General features: G+C 36.1%; 1 long non-coding RNA gene across 1 annotated transcript in view; it reads left to right on the top strand.

Moving 5' to 3' along the window:
• The window catches only part of LOC134807945 (uncharacterized), a 430365-nt gene that overhangs the window by 293574 nt on the left and 110029 nt on the right, over nucleotides 1–26762 (top strand). Inside the window, exon 3 of the long non-coding RNA XR_010149622.1 lies at nucleotides 3372–3425. This is a non-coding gene — a long non-coding RNA (uncharacterized LOC134807945). The remainder of the gene's footprint in view (nucleotides 1–3371; nucleotides 3426–26762) is intronic.

The raw sequence follows: 26762 nt of genomic DNA, 5'->3' as shown, positions 1-26762 counted from the left end.
AATAAGGAAATGTACTATTTTTCATGAAAAGAAATACAGAATAATAACAGTGAGTACCATTATCCCACTCATTATGGAGCTTTTCTCAACTGGATCTCCAGAGAATTTAGCCCTAATGCCTTAAGGCATCTATTGCATGCAATTAATTAACTTCTATGCATCTGTAGTGGTAGTATTTACTATCACTCTTGAGAGAATTAAGAAAAGATCCACATCTTTGTTCTGTGATTCCAAAGCAGAACCTCAGTTGAAGAAGGCTGAATAGTTTGGCTTTCTCCCCCTTTCACCCTCAAAATGACTTCCTTTATGGTTATAAGACATGCCAGAGCATCCTGGCATCACATTCAAAAAAGACAGCTTTCAGGGATGAGGGAGGGAGGGGAGGAGGCCTTTTTCATTTAACTATTTATTAGAAGCGAGGGAACAAGAAGCCCCATCACACTTTCCCCTACGTCTTATTATGTTGGCCCAATGAAAGAAGTAACTGCAGATGTGGTAGAAACAGCAAGAAAACTCACATTAGAAATGGAGCCTGAAGATGTGACTGAATTGCAAGAATCTCATGATAAAACTTTAACAGATGGGGAGTAGCTTCTTATGGATGATCAGAGAAAGTGGTTTCTTGAGATGGAATCTACTCCTGGTGAAGATGCTGTGAACATTGTTGAAATGACAACAAAGAATTAAGAACATTACAGAAACCTGCTAGATCAAGTAGTAGCAGAATGTGCGAGGAGTGACTTCTGTTTTGAAAAAAATTCTACTGTGGTTACAATGCTATCAGACAGCATCACATGCTGCAGAGAATTTTTTGTGAAAGGAAGAGTCAATCAATGTGGCAAACCTCAATCTATGGTACTATCACCTTACAAAACATATTTTTTAAATAGTAAGACTTCAGAGTCAAAATTACTCCTTGATCCATGAGTTGCAGAATGGACGTTGTGTTAGCAGGCCTGAAAACAACATTAGTCTCCTTGTGCATCTCCATCAGAGCTCTTGAGTAACCAGGTGTATTGTCAGTGAGCAGTGATATTTTGAAATAATTTTTTTTTCTGAGTAGTAATCTCAACAATGGGCTTAATGTATTCAGCAAATCATGCTGTAGACAGATGTGCTGTCATCCAGGCTTTGTTGTTCCATTTATAGAGCACAGGCAGAGTAGATTTAGCATAATTATTAAAGGCCCTAGAACTTTTGGAATAATAAATGAACATTGGCTTCAATTTAAAGTCACCAGCTACATTAGCTCCTAACAAGAGAATCAACCTATTCTTTGAAGCTTCTAAACCAAGCATTGACTTCTCCTCTCTAGCTGTGAAAATTCCAATATAAGGATGTTTCATCCACATTGAAAAATCTATTATTTAGCCACCTTCATCAATAATCTTAGCTAGATTTTCTGGATAACTTGCTATGGCCTCTATATCAGCATTTGTTGCTTCACCTTGTACTTTATTTTGTGAGAATGGCTTCTTTCCTTAAACCTCATGAACCAACCTCTGCTGGCTTCCAAGTTTTCTTCTGCAGCTCCCTCACCTCTCTCAGTCTTCATGGAATTGAAGAGAGTTAGAACCTTGCTCTGGATTAGGCTTTGGGCTTTGGTTTAAAAGAATGTTGTGGCTGGTTTGATCTTCTATCTAGACCACTTAAACTTTTTTTTTTTTTTTTTTTACCATATTAGCAGTAAGGCTGTTTTGCTTTCTTATAGTCATTTGTTCACTGAAGTGGCACATTTAATTTCCTATGGGAACATTTCCTTTGAATTTACAATTTGGCTGTTTGTCATAAGAGGCCTAACATTTGAGCTATTTTGGCTTTTGGTGTGCCTTCCTCACTAGGCTTATTTGTTTATAGTTTTTGATTTAAAGTGAGAGATGTGCAAGTCTTCCTTTCACTTGAACACTCAGAAGCCATTTTAAGGTTACTGAATTGCTTAATTTCAATACATTTGTGTTTCATGAAATAGGAAGGCCCACAGAGAGGGAAAGAGATGGGGGAACAGCCTGTTGATGGAGCACCCATAACATATACAACATTTATCAATTAAGTTTGCAGACTTATGTGAGCGTAGATCATTTTTCCCCAAAACAATTATAACAGTAACATTGAACATCACTGATCACAGAGCACCATAACAGATATAGTAATAATGAAAAGCTTGAAATATTGTGAAAATTACCAAAATGTGGCACAGGACATGAAGTGAGAACATGCTGTTTGAAAAATGATGCAGACAGACTTGAGGCGGGGTTGCCACAAGCTTTCAATTAGTAAAAATGTAATTTCTGTAAAGTGGAACAAAGTGGAACACAGTAAAAGTAGGTATTGAAAGGTTTAAGCGTAACTTAAAAAAATCCCAGAATCTATAACTTAAATACATCTGGAAAGGTTGTCAGTAGTGACTCAATTGGATATACTTTATGAAGCCATAGAAATGTATCACTAGTGATTCATATTTGCTCATTTTTACCCAGGTGCTTTATATTTGTTTTCTATATGTTTTCATCTCTTCACTTATTTATTTGACAATACCCCAATCAGAACTTAGGTACTAGACAACACTCTAGTTTAAGAACAAGGAGACTCAGTGGTGGATATTACCCAGCTTAGAAGAATCCTTTGAATGTTTGAAGAAACAGACTCTGACTTGAGCAGACCCAGGGCAACTCAGAGACTCTTTTATTATCAGGGAAACACTGAATTGAGAAATTGCTACTACTGCTGCCACCTCCAGAAGTGGCAAAATGGATGACCTAAATTCTGTTAATTCTTAGGAAGGCAGCTACTCATCACTAGGACATCTGCTGATGCTGCTGCAGAAAACTGTCATTACCACCATTACCATCACCACCGTAATCATCACCATCGTAATCATCACCATCTTCATCATCATCCTTGCAGTTTGAATGCTTGGAAGTCCATAGATTTTACATGAGTAAATCTAAATGATCAAAGCTAAATGACATCTGAAAGCTTACCTGCCAAGGAATTTGTGAATGTCGTTTTAGGTTTCAACCTTTACAGTAACAATAAGGCCAAGTAGAAGGAAGTTAGCTGTTGGTGTTGATTCCAATTAATCATCTTCCGTGGTTTATAACACAAAGGAGGTTGTAGCAATTGGAGATGTCAGTAAATGAAAAAACAAAGCAATTATCCCAAATATGCCTCCAAAACAAATGAAGTATATTCATTTCCCATGTGTCTACATATTTTTAATAATGTTTTCTTTTAAAATATTTGATAATTTTAAGTAAAAATATTTCCCATAGTAAAATGTTATAAAATATAGCGATATATTATTTAAAGGTGATAGTCCACTAAAATCACATAGCCCTAATAATCACAGATAAATTTTGGTGTTTTTTCAGATATTTCCAATGCAGACTATGGAGAGATAGAGAAGAGATAAGAAAGAGAAAGAGGTGAGTCGTGAGTGCAGTTGTAAAATATAAATACTTTTAAAAAGCAGAAAAGAAGTCATACAGGCCAGGCGTTGTGGCTCACACCTGTAATACCAGCACTTTGGGAGGCCAAGGCAGGTGGATCATCTGAGGTCAGGAGTTTGAGACCACCCTGGCCAACATGATGAAATCCCGTCTCTACTAAAAATACAAAAATTAGCTGGGCATGGTGGTGGGAGCCTGTAATCTCAGCTACTAGGGAAGGGGAGGCAGGGGAAGCGCTTGAACCCGGGAGGTGGAGGTTGCAGTGAGCCGAGATCATGCCGTGGCACTCTAACCTGGGTGACAAGAGTGAAAATCCGTCTCAAGAAAAAAAAAAAAGAAATAAAATTATACAAAATGTATTATTAGGAACCTTTTATTTCTAAATTAACAATACATTTTGGGCATTTTTTATGTGAGTATATGCGTTAAATCTACTTTATTTTCCGCATTTTTAATGGGACATAATAGTCTATTGCATGATGGTATCATAAAAGATTTATTTGTTATTATTAGACATTTCATTATTCCTCGTTTTATTAGTATGAAAATGTAAATAATTTGCAATGAACATCATGTTGCATAGAATAAAAAATCATGGATATTTGTTTGGTTTATATCTCCAATTTCCACTCAAAAAGATAATGTGTATTATGTTCCTACCAGCAGTAAATAGAAGGGTATTTTCCTGATATCCTTATCAACATCAAATGTTGGCAAAATTGATTATCTTTGTCAGTCTCTATGTCAAACATGCTATTATTTCATTGTTACTTTAATTTATATCTATTTTACTAGTAAGGAGGTTGACTTTTTTCTATGTATCTATTGGTTGGTTGTATTTCTTACACAGTGCTTTCCTTTTTATATTCTTTGTCCATATTTTTCCTGGGTCAATTATTTGCCATTTGATTTTTAAGAGTTGTTTATATTTTGTATTTATCAGCTCAATGTTTGATCATCTATGATGCACGTATGTTTTTTTCTGTTTGCAACTTGCCTTTTCACTTCATTATGTTTCTAATGATTTAAGTTACCAATTTAATCAATTTTGCATTTTATGTCATGCTTAGAGTCATCTTCACCACTCTAAATTTTATCCATGTACATTTTATAATACCTATTGTTTTATTTTCTTTGATCCATTTGAATTTATTGTGATGTGAGGAATGAAGTGGGGGTTTCCTTTTTTTGTTCCCTAATTGGCTGCTAGTTTTCTCAATATCATTTCTACTCTTTATCCTCCCCCAATAATTTGTTTATCATTTATAAAATGCTTTCTGGGTTCTTGAGTCTTATTTGGACTTTCTTATCTTGCATTGTTTTGATTACCTTAATGTGTAGACATGAAGGCACAGTCTCATTCCTTTATTAGTCAACTTTATCTATTGTAAATTGAAGTGTGATCTACCCCTACATTTTTTTCTTTCTTTAATTCAATATCTCCTAATATATCCTATTCTAGAATCAGATTTAAAATAAGGTTATGTAGATTTATCTCCTTAAGACTAGTTTGAACGTTAACATTCTAGTTTAGTTTTTTTTTTTTTCTGTCAATACTTAGTGACATTTCTCTTAAGAATGTGAAATTTCTTGCTCTCTTTATATATAATATATAAAATATATATTATATATATAATATATAATGTATATATATTTTTTTCTTTTGAGATGGAGTCTTGCTCTGTCACCCAGGCTGGAGTGCAATGGAGCAATCTCGACTCACTGCAAGGTCCGCCTCCTGGGTTCAAGCGATTTTCCTGCCTCAGCCTCCTGAGTAGCTGGGATTAACGCCTGGTTAATTTTTGTATTTTTAATAAAGATGTGGTTTCACTATGTTGGTCAGGCTGGTCTCAAACTCCTGACCTCGTGATCTGCCCACCTGGGCCTCCCAAAGTGCTGGGATTACAGACGTGAGACCCCATGCCTGGCCAGTATATATCTTTTCATAATACTTGTCATCTTCCCTAGTACCCTTCCTGCATTATAGAAATAAATTACAGAGATATAGTGTGGGGTGATGAAAGAAATAGACCATGTTTGCTTTTCAGTTCTTAATTTTCTTGCCTTTATAGAAACATGGCAAGAGTAAAAATAACTAATAAACTAAAGATTTTTCTCTGTATCAAGAACATAATTTTTTAACTTTTTAAAATTTTCTTTTTCATTTATTTTTCTTTTTTTATTTTTGTTTTATTTTAAGTTCCAGGGAACATGTGCAGGATGTGCAGTTTTGTTACATAGGTAAACGTGTACCATGGTGGTTTGCCGAACCTATCAACCCATCACTGAGGTATTAAGCCCCACATGCATTAGCTATTTATCCCGATGCTCTCCCTCCCCCGACCCCATGACAGGACCCAGTGTGTGCTGTTCCTTTCCCTGTGCCCATGTGTTCTCACTAAAAACATAAAATTTTAATAGAATCTCTTTTCATTTAGAAGGTGACAATTCTATAGTTTCTTAATGATAAAAAATATTTTCAACTTCTAAAGCTAATTAAAATTGCTTATAATTTGATTATATATTATATACTATTTAAAAACATAGCACCTTATTTCATGGCTGAGGTTATCTCTAGAAATACAAATATCTTTTTGCCTGTCTTTTGAAAACACAGAATAATACAGTCATGTTTACAAATAATCTTTTTAGAGCATGCAGTAAAAGAGTTCTACCCTGGCTAAGAAGAAATTACTGACTGCTGACTGTGAGCAAATTTTGTTTTAGAGATGTCACTATTATTAAAGAATTAGGTTGGGCCAGGCGTGGTGGCTCACGCCTGTAATCCCAGCACTTTGGGAGGCCGAGGCGGGAGGATCATGAGGTCAGGAGATCGAGACCATCCTGGCTAACACGGTGAAACCTCGTCTCTACTAAAAATACAAAAAATTAGCCGGGCGTGGTGGCGGGCGCCTGTGGTCCCAGCTACTCTGGAGGCTGAGGCAGGAGAATGGGGTGAACCTGGGAGGCGGGGCTTGCAGTGAGCTGAGATCACGCCACTGCACTCCAGCCTGGGCGACAAAGCAAGACTCCGTCAAAAAAAAAAAAAAAAAAAAAAAAAAAGAATTAGGTTGAAAAGTTCTCAGAGACTTAAACAGTTTGGGTTTAGCTAACTCCAGAGAACTGGGGATTTAGGAGATATTCTAAGATTTAACGAGTACTACCACCGCCCTGACCTTTAAAATTGATGTACAGCAGAAGCCATGTAAGAAGTCTACTGGATTCATTTACTAGATAAAAAATAATTTGTCTTATCATTCCTGTGCAACTGAACACTTTTCTTATCCAACTAGCCTTGAAATTTTTATCCCAGCTTTCTGCTTCTATTGTATTGAATTTGTACTCCAACATGCACAGATAAGGAGTTATAAAAGGAAAGAGTTTGTTCATATCATAGATGACCACAAAGACAGTTCTTTCTCTTTATGATACGTTAGGGTTTAGAAAATATGCCTCTCACATATCCTTCTTTTAAAAATGACTGAACAATGATTACAATTTAATAATTCAAGATTGGAGTTAATATAGTATTAATGTAATGGTGTTCAGTGCTAGAAGCAGAAGGCATAGAGTATAGGCTAAATAGTAATTCTAAATTTGGTAATAATACATAGAGCAAATACCAGAATTTGCTTTTGAGAGAATACACATACATATAAACACACATACACACACAGGTATTTACCAACAATAACTTGGGTTTCTAGATTAAAAACAGTATTAACAAAAATTCAGGAGATATTCAACTAAAATTTTGTAGAATTAATAATAGCTTACAGTTATTAGAATAATACAAAAAATCAAAATCAATAGTTTTCTCATATAAATGCATACATTAGTTTGAAGACATTTGGAAAATAGTCTATTTGTACTAACAATAAAAACACCTACAAAATATTCAGCCGCCAAAAATGTGCAAAGAACACAATAAAACTTTAATAACAATTTTAAAATAATGAAAAAAAAAAACACCTTCTGTCCCTGGATGAAAAGACTGAGTTTTATAGATATCCATTCTTCTTAATTTTTATTCACCAGGAATAATAAACAGGACAACTAGTTGGGGAGAATATATAGTTAAACTTCTAACTCATTTCATATGTCACTATTAATTTTAAATTAATATAAAATTAAATATAAAAAGAGAATCCTGTGAAGAAACTAGAAAAAAAATAAGTAACTAGGTACCCAATTTTGAAGTATGGAAGGCTTTTTACACACATACAGGCACACACACAAAGAAAATGACAACCAAATAAACAACAGCAAGATAAATAAATAAATAAATAAATAATAATAAAATTGATACATCTTATCACACAAAAAAATTCCATCAACATATATTGTATACAAAAACTCCAAGGCAGAAACTTGGGAAAATATTTTTGTCAAAGATTAACCTTAACACATTCATATTCTAAGTATCTTTAGAAATAAATTTTTAAAGTTTCTTATATAAAATGGGCAAAACAATGAAACAGAAAATGAAGAGCGATGTTTAAAACACTCAAAATACATATGGAAACAAATTTAATTCCACAAACATTTATAAAAAATTAGAGATAACCATTCTTTGCCTGTCATATTAGCAGACATTGACACCATCTGTTGAGGTGGATGTCTAGGCAAATGCAGGCTCCTGTAGGCCACCTAAGGAAATTTCAAACACCTTAATTGTGTCACAAATTGGTATTGTTCATATAAGGTCTTAATCCTGCTTAGATTCTCTGCCCTACTTATTTTACTGGAGAGAAAAATGGTTAGCACTCTAGACTCTGGCAAATAATTAGAAATATGTAGAAGTATTCCTTATGTACCTGTTTGGTCACTATGTGAAAATCCAGCAAAAATCCAAATGCTCAAGAAGAGAACAGTAGGTAAATAAATTATGTACTAGTCATAAAATGTGTATCAGCTGAATTTAAGAATCATCTTTTCAAAAATATTAAAGATGTGACTAAGGAAAAAGACAGTGGTAAGAGTTATGAACCATGTCAGTACTGCACTCTATAATGAACGACGTCTGCATTAAACTGAAACAATATATAGATAAAAAAAAAACAAAAGTGGGGGCAACCTTTATTACTGGGTGGTGAGATTACCAGGGATTTTTATTTTCCATACTATTTATGTGTTCTCAAGTTTTTGTCTAGAACACTTTTTTAAAAGACTTGAAAACAGCAGCACTCAATGTAACAGTTATCTCTATATTCTAGAATTAGGTTAGATTTCTGTATCCCTACATAGGGAAAGTTTTATCAGTTACCATTTAATTTCCTACAGGACAATTACTTATCCTCATCAAGCTTTTGTTTTCTCATAAGTGAAATTGGGATAATACTTACTACATTGGATTATTTTTAGAATAAAATGAGATACAGGTAAAAAAAAAACATTGTAACTGCTCGATAAATATTAATATTAGCCATTGATATGGTTTGGCTCTGCATACCCACTGAAATCTCATGTAGAACTGCAATGCCCAATATTGGAGGCAGGGCCTGGTGGGAGGTGATTGGATCTTGGGAGCAGATTTCTCACTGGGTGCTGTTCTCGTAATAGTGAGTGAATTCTCCTGAGATCTGGTTGTTTAAAAGTGTGTAGCACCTCCTGCCACCTTCCTCCTGCTCCAGCCACCTTAGATGAGCCTGCTTTCCCTTCATTTTTTGCCACGTTTGTAAATTTCCTGAGACCTCCTCAGAATCCAAGCAGATGTCAGCATCGTGCTTCCCATACAGCCTGCAGAACTGTGAGACCATCAAATCTCTTTTTTATAAATTACCCAGTCTCAGATATTTCTTTATAACAGTGCAAGAATGGACCAATACAGCCATTATTTTCACTTTTAAAGGTACTATTAAACCTGAGCCTCTCAAAATTGTAGTATTCTGCTTCAGTTACAATTACTATATAGAAAAAATTCTGCGCATGAAGCCCTTGGCCACTCCCCGTGAGTCTCCCCAGGCTTTGTAGCTTATGGTGCCACCTTAATGGGAAACTTATTTTTTCCCCTGGAGAGTATCTGAAGTGAACCTAGCCTAAGCTGGTGGGAGTGAGGAATGGAAAATACTACCCTGGTAGACCATACGTTGGAACCTGAGGAACCTCATATTGCAGAGAGGGCACTGTTAAGTTGAGTCATGACTCAGGGGAAAAAATAATCACAGTGAGCAATGTTGTGCAAAGATCAAGTGCTTTCTAAAAGTGAGCCTCCATTACTAACGGTTTCATGATATCATTTGAGTATTGGTGTTCAGATGAGAAAGCTAAGAATGAGAAGCAGTAGCCAACAAATATTTCTTCCCTCCAATGAGGCATTGTGCTTGGGGAAACTGAAAACAGAAGAGAAGAGGGAAACGGGGAAAGAGTAGGTGCTGTCTTTCTTTAAGATGGAGTGTAACTGGAAACAGCCTCCAGCCAAGGTCAGGGTCAAGAGTAATAGAATCCTGGCAAGATGTGCTAGTTTATCTTCCCCCATGAACTCTTGCCAAACAATATACACAGTGTCGTGCAGCACCGGAGAGTGTCTGATGCATCTCCAGAGTATTTATGAGGACTTCTGTTTTGAAGATAGTTTCTTAGGTAACAGAGTGAAAACATGTATGGATGAGCTCTCATTTATCAGTGCCTTGGCTTCCTGTGAAATTTAAACAGCAAGAATCTTGATATTTTGTCCTGAGTAAAGCAAGTTCTTCAAAGGGATGTATGGGGTGGGGGTTCTTTGAAGATGGTGTATGTCCAGCAGACTTTGCAAAAGGCCCAGCATCTGTGTAAGTTACGCAGAGGTCCCGGCCCAGTGTGTCTTGTCCCAGCTCTCATAGAAAATAGCCAGCAGCTGCAGGCTTGGGTGAAGCTGTTCGTTGTGGGGCCTTGAGACCCTGGCTGGGGAGTGTGCACTGTTTTGCTTTGCTTATTGCAAGCACCTTTGGATGTCCCTGAGTTTTTCAAGCTTCATTCAGCTGCTCTGGTGGCCAGAAGCTGTGCAGTTAGATGAGAAATTATCTGCTTTTTAAAACAATCCTTTTAGTTCTGTAACATGAGCTGGCCCCTTGTTTCCACAGAACACTTTTTCTCAGCAGGGAAAAACAAGGAAATTCCCTAGGAATGAAGGAGAAAGTTGAAAGGGAGCAACCCCAGACACCAGAGTCCCTAAGACACTAAGCCAGGATGTGCCAAGGGAAGTGCTTTTGGGGAGGATTAAAATAATTATTTAATAAGATAAAATAAAACAGTTTCCGGCCAGGCACGGTGGCTCACTCCTGTAATCCCAGCACTTTGGGAGGCCAAGACGGGTGGATCACGAGGTCAGGAGATCGAGACCATCCTGGCTAACAGGGTGAAACCCCATCTCTACTAAAAAATACAAAAAATTAGCTGGGCGTGGTGGCGGGCGCCTGTAGTCCCAGCTACTCAGGAGGCTGAGGCAGGAGAATGGAGTCAACCAGGGAGGCGGAGCTTGCAGTGAGCCGAGATCGCGCCACTCCACTCCACCCTGGGCAACAGAGCAAGACTCCATCTCAAAAAAAACCACTTTCCTATTCACTAAGATGCCAATAAAAATCCTCCAGTTTAGTTTTTTTAATTATAAAATAATACATCTTTAACTGATAACTTGTAACTACAAGGAGAGTAGAATGACCCACTATAGAAAGATATAAAAATCTGATCTATTTCCAAAATGTAGAGATAATAGTTATATTTTGAAGTGTTACTTTTCAAGATTTAAAAATACATAAATATGCGTTCTAGGCAAAAAAAATTGACAACACGTAAATATAGTCATGCATCTCTCAATGACGAGGATGTGTTCTGAGGAATGCATTATTAGGTGGTTTCGTCATTCTGTGAACATTATAGAACGTAGTGGTACAAACCTAGATGGTATAGCCTACTACACACCTACCTATTTAGTATAGCCTATTGCTCCTAGGCTATAACCCTGGACAGTATGTTTCTGTGTTGAATACTGTAGGCCATTATAACACAATGATAAGTATTTGTGTGCCTAAACATAGAAAAGGAGCAATAAAAATAGAGTATTGCAATCTTATGGAATCAGGGTGATACATGTGGCCTGTTGTTGACCAAAATGTCATCATCTGGTTCATGACTGTAACCTAAAAAATAAAAATCACTAATAATCCCACTATCCGGCAATAAAAGTTGCTATTGTGCTCCTCCTATATGGTTTCCATTTAATGCAGACATCCCCATTATAGAGTGCTTTAATAAAATGGTACATAATTCTTTTATCACTGCCCTTTTCCTTAATTACATGCTCAAAATTTTTGAAAGCATTGTTTTTAAATCTAGTGGCATATATTGCATTTTATGAATATTACATAATATTGTGGGTTCCCATAAAACAAGTAAATAAATAGCTTTGGGGCTCTTGATTTAGTCATAGTGTTAATTTCCTGAGATTAAGTGGCCATTCTGAAAACACAGATACTAAATCTTAGTAAAATTAAAATATTTTCTTCTAGATAGGAGACCCAAAGGTCAAGGGAGCTGATCAACTACTCACCTCCACCTAGCAATCCCCCTGCCAGTAGGCCAGGTTATATTTAGATACCTAGTGGCTTTGAAAATGGTTCCCAGGATAGACACAGTACACAAAACGCATAAAGGGCCAGTCTTATAGATCAAATCAACAGGCCAAGTAAACTCACCTTACAGTGGAAAGAGAGAAGAGATTGCAGATGGGGTTGAGGTTACCCATCACAGATTTCAGCTGCTTGATCCTGTCATCAGACTTTGGGCTTGGTGCTTTTACCTGCTCTGGCTTTCTGAGTCAGGCTCACAAGGGACATGCTCACGGAGAAAGTGCACATTTGGAAGCCATTTGCTTTTACAAAATGTTTACTATTCCAGCCCCTGACAGTTATTGTTACTGGAGTCATTACTGATGGAGTTCAGAAAGAGAAGGGTTGCCTTTGGTTTCCCAGAGCCCGCATGTGGAAATGTGTGTGCACGAGGGGGCAGAGATAGAAAACAAATGCAAATCCACCACTAGCGTTGTTACACCTTTTCTGAAATATTGGATTTCTCATCACATCCCAGAATTTGAGAGTTTTAAAAAGGCAAAGCCATAGGCAGTATTCTCTTTCCCAATAAAGATAACAATTCATTAAAAAAAAAGTTGTGGTTAATTCTCCAACTGTGATACATTTACAATTGCCAGAAATAATCCCAAGTTGATTATTGCTTTGCAGATTATTCCTGATGTGTGTATCTTGAAGAATTATCTGGTGGGAGGATAGGTGTGAGTAATAAGAATTAAATTTGTCTTCAGGGAGTTCCAAGTTCAGTAAATCACCTCATCATATCATATCCATGGATAAGATTCTTTGCTTTTGCAAAATCAGGACAATCAGAACCCACTTGCCTAAACGTCTCTTTTTGTTCATTTTTTAAAAGTGTTTATTCCAGAACAAAAAGAGTAGAAAAGGTTAATTGGTTCACATTTTATATGTACCCATGGTTCATTTTGAGTTAATTTTTGTATAAAAATTATGTTAAGGTATATATTTTGCATATGTATGTTAATTGTTCCAACACTATTTGTTGAAAAGACTACTCTTTCTTTATTAAATTGTGTCTTAAAACTTGGTCAAAAATTGATTAACCATATTGGAGCAGGTCTATTTCTGGAGGCTCTATTCTGTTTCATTTATTTATATGTCTATATTTTCACTAGGTTAGATATTGTAGCATTAGAGTAAATCTTGTAATTGGGTAGAATGACTACCCCAATTTTATTTTTCTTTTCCAAAATTGTTTTGGCTATTCTAATCCTTGTGCCTTTCCACATAAAGTTTAGAATCAGCTTGTCTGTATCTACAAAAAGACCTTCTGACACTTTGCTTGAAATAGTTTTAAAACAATTGACAAGTTTGAGAGGAATTGACATCTTCACTATACTGGGTCTTTCAATATATGAACGTATATGCCTTCTAATTATTTGGGTCTTCTTTAATTTTTTCATCAGTATTTTGCATTTCTCAGCATGTAGATTTTATACATATTTTGTGAGATTTATAGCTAAGTTTTTGGGGGGAGCTATTGCAAATAGCATTGAATTTTTAATGTTGAATTCCAATTATTATTAATGCTAGTAGAAATATGATTGATGTTTATGGGTTTTCCTTGTACTCTATGATCCTATTTGACCACCATATTCATTCAAGGAACTAGATTTTTTTTTGTAGATATTTAAAGATTTTTCATGTAGATAATCATGCCTTCTGCAAATAGAGATAGTTTTATGTGTTTATTTTCAATATGTGGGACTTTTTTGTTTTAATTCTGGCTTTGTTACACTGGCTAAGACTTCCCTTCCTATTTTAAATAGTAGTGGTGGGAATATGCATCCTTTTCTTGCTTCCAGTTTTAGTGAGGAAAGCTTTTAGCCCTTCATTTTATGTGAGCTTTGTTGCTAGCACACTTTTCGCTGTTAGAAGCAAGAGTTTATGTAAGATTTTTAAGTAATAACCAGGATTTGTATTTCTTCCATAAGTTGTCTTTAAATGGTTTGTTGACTGAAACAATGAGAAATGGCAGTTGTCCAATCATTCCACCAGAAATAGCAACCAAGCTCAAACATGTGCCAGCAAAAACAACAATGCCACCACTGCTACCTGGCCTACAACAATTGTACACCATGGATTTCAAGATGCATTCAGATTCTAGAAATGTTAAGAGGTGAAAATGTGCATCTTGGAACTGATAGCATGTAATATGTTTCTTATAATAAGCTTTTAAAAAATAACTCCATTTCAAAGATCAGATGGTTGTAGATGTGTGGTGTTATTTCTGAGGCCTCTCTTCTCTTCCATTGGTCTATACATCTGTTTTGGTGCCAGTACCATGCTGTTTTGGTTACTGTAGCCTTGTAGTATAGTTTGAAGTCAGGTAGTGTGATGCCTCCAACTTTGTTCTTTTTGCTTAGGATTGTCTTGGCTATGTAGGCTCTTTTTTGGTTCCATATGAAATTTAATGTAGTTTTTTCTAATTCTGTGAAGAAAGTCAATGGTAGCTTGATGGAAATAGCATTAAATCTATAAATTACTTTGGGCAGCATGGCCATTTTCATGATATTGATTCTTCCTATCCATGAGCATGGAATGTTTTCCTATTTGTTTGTGTCCTCTCTTATTTCCTTGAGCAATGGTTTCTAGTTTTCCTTGAAGAGGTCCTTTACATCCCTTCTAAGTTGTATTCCTAGGTATTTTATTCTCTTTGTAACAATTGTGAATGAGAATTTGCTCATAATTTGGATCTCTGTTTGTCTATTATTGGTGTATAGGAATGCTTGTGATTTTTGCACATTGATTTTGTATCCTGAGACTTTGCTGAAGTTGCTTATTAGCTTAAGGAGATTTTGGGCTGAGACAATGGGGTTTTCTAAATATACAATCATGTCATCTGCAGACAGAGATAATTTGACTTACTCTCTTCCTATTTGAATAACCCTTATTTCTTTCTCTTGCCTGATTGCCCTAGCCAGAACTTCCAATACTATGTTGAATAGGAGTGTTGAGAAGGGCATTCTTGTCTTGTGCCGGTTTTCAAAGGGAATGCTTCCAGCTTTTGCCCATTTAGTATGATATTGGCTGAGGGTTTGTCATAAATAGCTCTTATTATTTTGAGTTATGTTTCATCAATCTGACCAAAAAAGCAATGGGGAAAGGATTCCCTATTTAATAAATGCTGTTGGGGAAACTGGCTAGCCATATGCAGAAAACTGAAACTGGACCCTTTCCTTACACCTTATACAAAAATTAACTTAAGATGAATTAAAGATGTAAACGTTAAGACCTAAGACCATAAAAACCCTAGAAGAAAACCTAGGCAGTACCATTCAGGACATAGGCATGGGCAAAGACTTCAGGAGGAAAACACCAAAAGCAATTGCAACAAAAGCCAAAATTGACAAATGGGATCTAATTAAGCTAAAGAGCTTCAGCACAACAAAAGAAACTACCATTAGAGTGAATGGGCAACCTACAGAATGTAAGAAAGCTTTTGCCATCTATCCATCTGACAAAGGGCTGATATTCAGAATCTACAAAAAACTTAAACAAATTTACAAGAAAAAAATAAACAACCCCATCAAAAAGTGGGCAAAGGATATGAACAGACTCTTCTTAGAAGAAGACATTTATGCAGCCAACAAACATATGAAAAAAAAGCTCATCATCACTGGTCATTAGAGAAATGCAAATCAAAACCACAATGAGATACCATCTCACACCAATTAGAATGGCAATCATTAAAAAGTCAGGAAACAACAGATGCTGGAGAGGATGTGGAGAAATAGGAACGCTTTTACACTGTTGGTAGGAGTATAAATTAGTTCAACCATTGTGGAAGACAGTGTGGTGATTCTTCAAGGATCTAGAACTAGAAATACCATTTGACCCAGCAATCCCATTACTGGATATATAACCAAAGGATGATAAATCATTCTACTATAAAGACACATGCACACATATGTTTATTGCAGCACTATTCACAATAGAAAAGACTTGGAACCAACCCAAATATCCATCAATGATAGACTGGATAAAGAAAATGTGGCTTATATATACCTTGGAATACTATGCAGCCATAAAAAAGGATGAGTTCATGTCCTTTGCAAGGACATGGATGAAGCTGGAAACCATCATTCTCAGCAAACTAACACAGAAACAGAAAACCAAACACCACATGTTCTCACTCATAAGTGGGATTTGAACAGTGAGAACACATGGACACAGGGAGGGGAATATCACACACCGGGGCCTGTCAGGGGTGCCAGGGGAGGGACACCATTAGGAGAAATGTAGATGACGGTTTGATGGGTGCAGCAAACCACCATGGCACATGTATACCTATGTAACAAACCTGCATGTTCTGCACATGTATCCCAGAAATGGAAGTATAATTTAAAAAAAAAAAATTAACTCCATTTCATGAGCAATGTCTCAGGTCATAAAAAGATCTTTTATAGGTTTTTTTAAGTAGTGAATAATATTTCATTGTAAGGCTCTGTCATAATTTATTTAATCAGTCTTTTCTATTGAAATTTTATTTTGTTTTCAGATTTTGCTATTTTATATGATCCTCTAGTAAGCATGTTTAGCATTAAAGTGTGTACTTACAACTATATGTCTATGAGAACCAACTAGGAATAGATTTAGTCGAAAGGCAGTTTTTCTAATTTTTGAAAAATTTCCTTCCAAGGGTATAATTTTATGCCAGGAGAAAGTTAAATGACCCCTGAGAAAATGAGTAAGGGTGGAAAACATGTAAACTTGTATTTGAAGGAGAACTTTAGTTACCATATCATGAGATATTAAAAAAACTTTAGATGATTAGATTTTTTATTGTCTGTCTGTACAAGGGTAGAGTATATGTAGATTTTTCTTTATTTTACCATAAAATTTGATAATAGGATCTTTAAATATCAATTTTATAAAAATCTTCTTGTTAATATATTTCCACTGAGGGCTATTGCTACAAATTGTAAGCTAAAATGGAATGTTCACTGGATGAAACATAATGATTTTTTTTATCTGAGGCAGAGCAAAGTAATTTAATAGGGAAAAAAGATTGTTGAGTTGTAAAAAAATTATAAGTTTTTTTCACTTCTACTCAAATTTGTAAGCCAATATAGTCCATGAACTTCATTCCTTCATTATATGGGTAACTATGGGAAAGTTTAACATGTCTTGGATAAGAATCTCAGTTGTAGTTGGAATTAAAACAAATCGGTGTTGCAATACAATTTGCTCTGATGTTTAGCTTAGTTTAGAAACAGAAAATGTTAACACAGTAATTTCAGACTGTTGATATTGGTTTGTATTTTGGGGGCCAGCAATGAAATTGATATAAACAAAAAGTACTTACTTTGGATTTTTAATTCATTCTGTCTTGTGGTTCAAGCTGCTGGCTGGTTAAATGAGGAAGTAAGAGGGAAGAGATTAGGAGTAAGTGACAGCCACATTTATGCATTTCTTAGTAAGTGTAATTTTTAAATTACGTAAAAATTAAATACAGAAATATACATGTTTTTAGAAAGAAAAATATACACAATGCAATATTATATTGTAGAGAAAGCTTTAGACTGAGTTTGGATTTCTCCCACTTATCAGCTGTGTGACTTAGCACATTTTCATCTATGAAGCGGGAATCTTTGAGTAAAAAAGTTGTAAAATTCAATAGATGATTGATGGGGAGGTTTCTATTTTGAATTCTTTTATTACATTCTGCATAATTGAGGTATTATTAAAGAAGGACAAATATGATCATCTCTGCCTCTTTGATATGATCTTGAGGAAATAATTTAACCTTTATAAGCCTTGTTATTTTATCTTAAATATTAATACTTCATAAAGGCATTTTAAGAGTCAGATAAAATAATTCTGTGAAAGTGTCAAAGGTGCAGCATAAGAAAACAAGATTAGAACATGTTCAGGTGAATTTTCATAAGCAGCATCCCTCATTTGGTCAGAATAGGGTAATGATTTGCAAATATTGGCCAGACCACTCTCCAGAGCAATGCTGGAAGGCATTATTTTAGCTCAAGACTTTGAAGACCATTGAAGGATGATTTGAAGTGACCTAGAACGCTGTTGTGGCATATGATTCTAGAATCATAGACGCAACTTTATATGGTAAAATGTATGCACGTACCACGCTTAGTGGCATTCAGGATCTCTAGGTCATGAAGGGATTAACAACAAATACCTCCTACCAGGCAGAGAAAAAGTTTGGAGAGAAAAGTTTCGGTTGTAGTTATGTCCTTATTCTCATGCAGGTCTTCATTTTCTATCAATGATTACTTCTTGAATACCTACAAATATTCATAATTTCTCATGTTAGTCACTGAATTGTCATGACTATTTTTATCTTTCTGGATTATTTTATTTGAACTGATTGATTGGTTGCCAAGTTGTCCATAATTTTGTTTGTAATTTTCCTTCATCAATTCTTTAAAATATAACTTCATCACCTATACAGCCATGCCACACATAAGGACATACTAGTCAATGACAAACTGCATAGACAATGTCAATATCTTATTCCATAAGATAATGGAGCTGAAAATTTCCTATCACCTAATGGCATCATAGCTGCCATACATCACAGCATGATGCATTACTCATGTGTTTGTGGTGATGCTGGTGTAGACAGATCTCCTACACTACCGATTATATAAAGATATAGCACATACAGTTATATACAGTACATAATACTTGATGATAGCGGTGATAAATGCCTATGTTACCTGCTTATGTATTTACTACACTATGTTTTTCATCATTATTTCAGAGTGTACTCCTACTTACAACAACAAAAAGTTAACTGTAAAAAAGCTGCAGGCAGGTCCTTCAGGAAGTGTTCTAGAAAAAGGCATTGTTGTCACAAGAGATGCTAGCACCATGTATGTAATTGCCTCTGAAGACCTTCCAGTGGAATCAGATGTAGAGGTGAAAGACAATGATATTAATGATCCTGAACCTAGGTAGGCCTAAGCTACCGTGTGTGTGTATCTTAGTTTTTAACAAATAAGCTTTAAAACATAGAAAAAAATTACACTTAGAAAAATACTTAAAAATAAGGACTTAAAGTAGGAAGATATTTTTGTACAACTGTACAATGTATTTTTGTTTTAAGCTAAGTGTTATTGCAAAAGTCAAAGAGTTAAAAAATTAAGAGGTATATGAATTTAAAAAGTTACAACAAACTAATGTTATTACTGAAGAAAGAATTTTTTCATAAATTTAATGTTGCCTACATGTACAGTGTTAATAAAGTCTACAGTAGTGTACATTAGTGTCCTATGTATTCACATTCACTCACCACCCACTCACTGACTTACTCAGAGCAACTTCCAGTCCTATAAACTTCATTCATAGTAAGTGCTCTATGCAAGCATACAGTTTTTTATCTTTTATACTGTATTTTTACTGTACCTTTTCTATATTTGATATGTTTAGATACACAAATGCTTACCATTGTGTTATAATTGCCTACAGTATTCAGTACAGTAACCTGCTGTCTAGGTTTGCAGCCTAGAAGCAATGAGCTTTTCCATATAGCCTAGGCATGTAGTGGGCTATGCCATCTAAATTTGTGTAAGCACACTCTGTAATGCTTGCATAAGGATGAAATTGCCTAACAATGCATTTCTCAGAATGTATCTCCATTGTTAAGCAATGCATGACTATATTCCTAAAGCTTTCTCTGTTCCCTTTCTGGTACAATACCTCCGTAGAACCTAAAAATGAAGGTGATGCAATGCCCTTCATTTGTGCCACAGTGTTGCAAGAGTATCTAAATGGGCTACATGGCTTAGGAGATAGGAATTTTCTTGGCCTTCATGCATTTTGGTTAGAAGAAAACAAGAGGTGTCAGAGCCCCGAGCACCCTCTCAACACAAAAGCTCCCTACTCTAGGTTACATCTGGTATCACTGAATCACTCTTTCAATTATGCCTTCTTGCTGCCTTATTTGACCTTTACATCTTCACACACAGATGGCTTTCAAAGCACTTGTAAATTAAAAATTGGTAGGCAAGTATGAACTGGATTGTTATTATAGTATTAAAATGAGATCCTGTCTCTGTTTCATCCAAGACTTTCAGACAAAAGATCTTAAGAACAACATTCTAGAGAAAGTTGTGAAGCAACCCAAACAAGACTATGTGTGAGCTACAGGAGAGCGTATTAACCTGGTATTGTCTTCAGTCCTGCCCAAGAGGCCACCTGGAGGGAAAGGAGGCTCTGAGGACAGAGGCTGGAGGTTTTCTTGCAGATGCCCTCAGGCTGAAATGTGAGGTTTTAAGGACCAGCCGGAAGAGAACTGCAAGGAGAGATCATTAGTGATGGGAGAAGACCCTCCAGAGATCCCACAGAAGCATCCAGAAGAGAGAATCCAGAGAGTATTGACAGCAAATCCAAGAATACCAGTCGAATAAGGCCTTTCCTGCCATTTACCTCACATCTCTTTCCTCTCTCCATTCCTGGGGAAAGAAATCCGTAGCCTTGGCTCTCAGCTAGAGGAAGAAGGGTACACACAGAAAGCAGGAAACTAGAGAAGACACCCACCACACTTCCCTTTCCCACTGCAAGGCCTTGCCTGCAAAAGGCCCAAGCTGGGAAAGGATAACTATAACTTTAAGTGAAATTTGGAGTTTTGACTACTACAAAAGACTTAACATTTTACTTACGGAAAGGATACTGTTTTGTGGCTAGCAGCAAATTAAGGAATTTTCATTAACGGCAAGTGCATAAGGAAAGTCATGAGCTGTGCCAGATTTCATGAAAGGAACAGGGAAGAATGAGTCCTGGGGAGAAGGTGTGTCTGGGCTGTGGTGGGTGGACTCTCATGCCTCCTGGTTTAGAGCATTGTATAAGCACCAAGGGTTGTAAATAATGAGCAGAGCAAAGACACGGACTCAAATGCTCCCTGTCTTCTCTCTCTCCAATGGCACAGAACTCTTACTGCCCTCAGCACAATGATTAACAGCAAACCAAATTGGTTAGGAGATCTGTGATGACATCTGCTGATGGTCCTTCAAGCACATGAATGACAGGTAATAAAGCTATCTTGCTCACCTTCAGGAATGCCTCCTTTACGCGGAGGCTCTCATTTGATATTTTAAAGATTGTCTGTCCCAGAGAAATAATTCAAACACTATCCATTGGCTTTAGAGAAATAATTCCTTTTGAAATGATTTCACAAATACCAAGGGCAAGACCTCATTTAGATGGAGTAAAAGCTTCCCAAACCCGAAGGGAACATTCCTCCCAGGGCTGTGATTTCTGCTGAAGAAAGGGAGGTGTCTGAGATAAGCAGCGCAGACTGTGCTGGAAGAAACAAACATGTTTGTTGTTCCCCTGGCGCATATATTTCCTAATATAGTCCTGGGCCTTGAGAACTCTGGCTGCCCCTGCGGCTACAGAGAAGCCCAGAGCTATGTCCTGAGGAACCCCGGGGCCTGTGCCCACTTAGAATCCCTGACCTGCCAGGAAGACCTCCTGAGAACAAAAGCGATGATCCAGAATGGGCCGGCGCAGGGGCAGCGCGTCGCGGATTCTACGTGGGTGAGGACCACCGTGGCTCTCAGCACGGCTGAGGTTGAATTGATGGGATGACCATCTTGCTTTCTACGCCTTTCCTGGGGCCTTTAAAGAGGAAAAGTTTACTTCATTGAAATGCATTCCTTAAAAACTTCTGCACTTTTATCAACTTTCGGCAGTGGGATGTGTTCAACGCTCATGGAGCACCTGGGCACTAGATACAGCAAGAGAGGAAAAGGAGTGGGCATTGTCGGTAGATAATTTTAAGACAACATTTTTAAAGATAATGCTTTTTATTCTTGCCTTGTACCAGTAATTGTAAGCTACAATGGTGATAAAATACCCCTTCCTGAAGCAAAAATTCTCTGGGTCCAAATTCTAAATAATTGCTGTGATTACTGTTGGATTTTAATTATATATACATATATAATTATATGTAAATTACATATTGCATATATAAATATAATTATATGTTCATAATTATTTGTAATTTGTATTTATTAAATATACAATACGTTATATAATGTTTAATACATATTAGTCATGTATGGTATACAGAATATATATTGTAAAAGTTTTTTAATTTTAAAAATATTTATAAAACAATTATTTAATATTTATTTACTTAAAATAAAATAAAATATTTAAAGCTATTTAAAAATAAATATATGACATATATAATTATATTATAAAGTCCATTTATATTTAAAAGCTTAAAAAGTGCATATTTATATTAATTATCCTCGAATAAACATTCCATTCCATGTACCTTAATTCAGAGAATACTCAGTTATAAGTTGGGTTGATACACATACATTCAGCTATATGTGTTTGTTTTGCAAATCTATGAATAGAAACTCAGAATTGTTGGAGTTCATTTTAGGTATAATTTGTATCCATCTCCTGTGGTACTAGCCATTCTTGCATTTAAATAGCTGATTTGAAATAAATAATGATAACCCATGATTTTTCTTACTTTTTTTGCTTCTTATTAATTGCCTTTTTTTATTACACTTTAAGTTCTGGGATACATGTGCAGAACATGCAGGTTTCTTACGTAGGTATACACGTGTCATGCTGGTTTGCTGCACCCATCAACCCGTCATCTACATTACTTATTTCTCCTAATGCTATCCTTCCCTTGGCCCTTTACCCCCTGACAGGCCCCAGTGTGTGATGTTCCCCTCACTGTGTCCATGTGTTCTCATTGTTGAACTGCCACTTATGAGTGAGAACATGCAGTGTTTGGTTTTCTCTCCCTGTGTTAGTTTGCTGAGAATGATGGTTTCCAGCTTCATCCATGTCCTTGCAAAGGACATGAACTCATCCTTTTTTATGGCTGCATAGTATCCCATGGTGTATATGTGCCACATTTTCTTAATCTAGTCTATCATTGATGGGCATTTGGATTGGTTCCAAGTCTTTGCTATTGTGAATAGTGCTGCAATAAATATAAGTGTGCATGTGTCTTTATAGTAGAATGATTTATCATCCTTTGGTTATATACCCAGTAATGGGATTGCTAGGTCAAATGGTATTTCTAGTTCTAAATCCTTGAGGAATCACCAGACGGTCTTCCACTATGGTTGAACTAATTGACACTCCCACCAACAGTGTAAAAGCATTCCTATTTCTCCACATCCTCTCCAGCATCTGTTGCTTCCTGACTTTTTAATGATCGCCATTCTAACTGGCGTGAGATGGTATCTCATTGTGGTTTTGATTTGCATTTCTCAAATGACTGCTGACGATGAGTTTCTTTTCATATGTTTGTTGGCTGCATGAATGTCTTCTTTTGAAAAGTGTCTGTTCATATCCTTTGCCACTTTTTGATGGGGTTGTTTATTTTTTTCTTATACATTTGTTTAAGTTCCTTGTAGATTCTGAGTATTAGCTCTTTGTCAGATGGATAGATGGCAAAAATTTTCTCCCATTCTGTAGGTTGCCTGTTCACTCTGATGATAGTTTTTTTTTTCCTTTAGTTTAATTAGGTCCTATTTGTCAATTTTGGCTTTTGCTGGAATTCCTTTTGGTGTTTTAGTCATGTATTCTTTGCCCATGCCTGTGTCCTGAACTATATTGCCTAGGTTTTCTTCTAGGAAATCCAGGAGTTGTTTTTTTGAAAAGATTAACAAAATAGATAGACTGCTAGCCAGACTAATAAAGAAGAAAAGAGAGAAGAATCAAATAGACACAATAAAAAATAATAAAGGGCATATTACCACTGATCCCACAGAAATACAAACTACCATCAGAGAATACTAAAAACACCTCTACACAAATAAACTTGAAAATCTAGAAGAAATGGATCAATTCCTGGACACATACACCCTCCCAAATCTAAACCAGGAAGAAGTCGAATCCCTGAATAGACCAATAGAAAGTTCTGAAATTGAGGCAGTAATTAGTAGCCTACCAACCAAAAAAAGTCCAGGACTAGACGGATTCACAGCTGAATTCTACCAGAGGTACAAAGAGGAGCTGGTACCATTGCTTCTGAAACTATTCCAAACAAGAGAAAAAGATGGACTCCTCCCTAACTCATTTTATGAGGCCAGCATATCCTGATACCAAAACCTGGCAGAGACCCAGTAAAAAAAGAAAATTTCAGGCCAATATCCCTCATGAACATCAATGCAAAAATCCTTAGTAAAATACTGGCAAACCAAATCCAGCAGCACATAAAAAGCTTATCCATCGTGATCAAGTCAGCTTCATCCCTGGGATGCAAGGCTGGTTCAACATATGCAAATCAATAAACATAATCCATCACATAAACAGAACCAATGACAAAAACCACGTGATTATCTCAACAGATGCAGAAAAGGCCTTCGATAAAATTCAACACCCCTTCATGCTAAAAACTCTCAATAAACTAGGCATTGATGAAACATATCTCAAAATATTAAGAACTATCTGGGACAAACTCACAGCCAATATCATACTGAATGGGCAAAAGCTGGAAGCATTCCCTTTGAAAACCAGCACAAGACAAGGATGCCCTCTCTCACCACTCCTATTCAACATAGTATTGGAAGTTCTGGCCAGGGCAATAAGGCAAGAGAAAGAAATGAAGAGTATTCAAATGGGAAGAGGGGAAGTCAAATTGTCTCTGTTTGCAAATGACATGATTGTATATTTAGAAAACCCCATTGTCTCAGCCCAAAATCTCCTTAAGCTGATAGGCAACTTCAGCAAAGTCTCAGGATACAAAATCAATGTTCTTACATTTTTTTAACTTTTATTTTAAATTGAGTCAGTACACATGCAAATGTTTTATCTGGGTATATTACATGATGCTAAGGTTGCATTAATAATGATCTCATTGCCCAGGTAACTGAGCATAGTACCCAATCGATAGTTTTTCAACCCTTTTTCCCCTTCTTTCCTCCCCCCTTCAGTAGTCCCCAGTTTCTACTGTTGCCATCTTTATGTCCATGAGTACCCTATGTTTAACCCTCACTTATAAGTGAAAACATATGGCGTTTGGTTGTCTTTTCCTGCATTAATTTACTTAAGATAATGACCTCCAGCTGCATCCATGTTGCTGCAAGAGACATGAATTCATTCTTTTTATGACTTTATAGTATTCCATGTAATATAGGTACCACATTTTCTTTATCAAATACAGGGCATCTAATTCCATGTCTTTGCTATTGTAAATAATGCTGTGATGAATTTGTGAGTGCATGTGTCTTTTTGGTAGAATGATATGTTTTCTTTTGAATATATACCCAGTAATGGGATGGCTGGGTTGAATGGTGGTTCTGTTTTCAGTTCTTTGAGAAAGTTCCAAACTACTTTCCACACTGGCGAAATTAATTTACAATCCCACCAGCAGTCCATTTTTTTCCCACAGCTTTGCCAGCATCTGTTGTTTTTTGACATTATAATAATTGTCAGTCCTACTGGTATAAGATGATACCTCATTGTGGTTTTGATTCTCATTTCTCTGATGATTAGTGATGTAGAACATCATTTTTTCAAACATTTGTTGGCCAGATGTGTGTCTTCTTTTGAGGAGTGTCTGTTCATGTCCTTTGCCCATTTTTTAATGAGGTTGTTTTGTGCTTGTTGAGTTTATAAATTCCTTATTAGATTCTGGGTATTAGACCCTTGTTGGACTAAGATCTAGTTTGTGAATATTTTATCCCATTTTGTATGCTGTCTGTTTGCCTTGTTAATAATTTCTTTTGCTGTACAGAAGCTTAGTTTAATTAGGTCGCACTTGTCAATTTCTGTTTTTGTTGCAATTGCTTTTGAGGACTTAGTCATAAATTATTTCCCAAGGTTGATATGTCCAGAATGGTATTTGCTAGTTTTTTTCTAGGATTCTTGTAGTTTGAGGTCTTACATTTAAATCTTTAATCCATCTTGAGCTAATTTTTGTATATGGTGAAAGGTAGGAGTCCAGTTTCAGTATTCTGCATATGGTTAGCCAGTTATCCTAGCACCATTTATTGAATAGGGAGTCTTTTCCTCATTGCTAATTTGTGTCAACTGTGTCAAAGATCAGATAACTGTAGGTGTGCTGCTTTATTTCTGGGTTCTCTATTCTGTTCCATTGGTCTATGTGTCTGTTTTTATACCAGTATCATGCTGTTTTGGTTACTGTACCCATGTAGGATAGTTGGAAGTAGGGTAATGTGATAACCCCAGTTTTCTTTTTTGTTTTTTACTTAGGGTTGCTTTGATTATTTGGGCTCTTTTTTCGATACCATATGAATTTTAGGATAGCTTTCTCTAGTTCTGTGAAAAATGACATTGGTAGTTTGATAGGAACATCATTTTATCTGCAGATTGCTTTGGGCAGTCTGGCCATTTTAACAATATTGGTTCTTCCTATGCATGAGCATGGGATGTTTTTCCATTTGTTTGTGAATCTGTGATTTCTTTGAGCAGTGTTCTGTAGTTACCCTTGTAGAGATCTTTCACCTCCTTCATTAGATGTATTCCTAAGTTTGTATGTGTGTGTGTTTGTGGCTATTGTAAATGGGATCATGTTCTTGATTTGGCTCTCAGCTTGAATATTATTGGTGTATAGAAATGCTACTGACTTTTGTATATGGGTTTTGTATCCTGAAACTTAATTAAGTCGTTTATCAGTTCCAGAGCTTTTTGGCAGATTCTTTAGTGTTTTCTAGGTATAGAATCATATTATCCACAAAGACAGATAGTTTTATTTCTTTTCCTATTTGGATGCTTTTTATTTCTTTCTCTTGCCTGGTCACTCTGGCTAGCA

The sequence above is a fragment of the Pan troglodytes genome, chromosome 12 (assembly GCF_028858775.2).
Source record: "Pan troglodytes isolate AG18354 chromosome 12, NHGRI_mPanTro3-v2.0_pri, whole genome shotgun sequence".
Classification (NCBI taxonomy): Eukaryota; Metazoa; Chordata; class Mammalia; order Primates; family Hominidae; genus Pan; species Pan troglodytes.
The sequence above is the reverse complement of the archived record's forward strand: the minus strand, read 5'-3'. Positions and strand labels throughout refer to the sequence as shown.